Source organism: Trachymyrmex septentrionalis, unplaced genomic scaffold (genome assembly GCF_001594115.1).
Source record: "Trachymyrmex septentrionalis isolate Tsep2-gDNA-1 unplaced genomic scaffold, Tsep1.0 scaffold19, whole genome shotgun sequence".
NCBI lineage: Eukaryota > Metazoa > Arthropoda > Insecta > Hymenoptera > Formicidae > Trachymyrmex > Trachymyrmex septentrionalis.
This window is the reverse complement of record NW_017305071.1, coordinates 3,408,226-3,409,696: the sequence shown is the minus strand read 5'-3', so window position 1 is coordinate 3,409,696 and position 1,471 is coordinate 3,408,226. Positions and strand designations below refer to the sequence as shown.

At 41.3% G+C, this 1,471-nt stretch overlaps 1 protein-coding gene across 1 annotated transcript in view; it reads left to right on the top strand.

The window, feature by feature from the left end:
- Positions 1 to 1,471, top strand: part of LOC108746730 — a 57,614-nt gene that overhangs the window by 28,523 nt on the left and 27,620 nt on the right. The gene's annotated exons all lie outside the window — the stretch shown is intronic.

Below are 1,471 nucleotides of genomic sequence, written 5' to 3'. Positions count from 1 at the left end.
TATGTATATATATATATATATATGAGATATGGGAATACGTTTGACGTATATCGGTGTCACACATCATGTCGAGCGAACAGAAGATCCGACCTGCGACAGTTGCCGGCGAGAATATTCATGCAAATTCTGACGTTGTAATTTGTCAGCTTTGACGCCATCGATCGATTCGCGCCGTCGCATCTCCGATCTACCGTTCGCCAATTCGCTCCTGATCGCCCCTTCGAACGCCAGCATGACTGCGTTCTGATCGCGCCATGATTTCTGTACGCAAGATTCAGAGAAATTCTGCCACAAATATGCGGCAGTTCGCTCTTTATCGCGTGGTATTCACTGAGCGCGATGCGATTGCCAAAAGTCTGTTGTTCGCGAAGCAGAGAAAGGAAAGCTCGGAGCACGAATTCTTTTTCAATTTTCAAACCAACGAATTCTGAATTTAATTCAAAATAAATCTGAATATTCCATAAAAGAGGTAGACAGAGGTCGAAAAGAATGCGGATTAAAGCTAAGGAATATTTGAGAGGCTATAAGTGCACCAAGTGAAATTTCGAACGGGATAGAAACGCAGCGATAATAAAATACGAAATCACGCTAAAGGATTTTTTCCCCTGTCACTTTCGACAAGATCGCAACAACGTCGAATTTGCGATAGTGAGAGAAAAATAAAAGACGCGAAGCCATCATCAATGAGAGCTGTCGAGGCTTCTCCTCGTTGAACGAACGATAGGACGAAGTTTTAATTGAGTGTGTCTGCGAACTTGTCGAATTTGCTGTTGGCTCGGCGCCCGCACGTACATTCCGACTTCGTTGTCGTGCTTTACGCAGTTATGTGTCCCGCGAATTGTTGCGATGCTGCAATTCCACACAATAAAAGGTAACCGAGAAACGGCACGTGGGACCCTCGAAGATACGAAGGGATTTCTGAGCAAATGAAACCAGACTGCGAAGTTACCCTCTCGAAACTCCGAGTGTTTCTCTTCGTTCTACGCGAACGGAATCTAAAATCATTAGCCTGGCCGTGTTTTTTAATCTGAAATCTGAATTAAGAATTCTTGTGGGGGCTCACGCGACGAAGAAAAGAGGCGACACGAAGGAAGTAATTATCTTGAAGTACGAAGTCTTATTTTGCGTTTTGATGTATATTTTTTTTCCTTTATAGGCTGGTTAACTTACGGTTAAGCTTAACCTGATTAATTGTTCATTTAACTTAATGTTATCACTACAAAACCATTAAAGTCTAATGATTAATTGCCACAAAAAAATTACAATGTTTACATTATCATCAAGTTAAGTAAAGTTAAGTCTAAACCACACAAGTCAACCGAATAATAAAAAAAACCGGGCCATAATGTATTGCCCGGTATATCGATAAAATTATTATCATAAAATTTGATTCGCGACAATGGCTGAGGTGGCGAGTAAAAATCACAATAGCGATTGCGCGATTGTGGTTGGCGATAGACGATTACTTTTC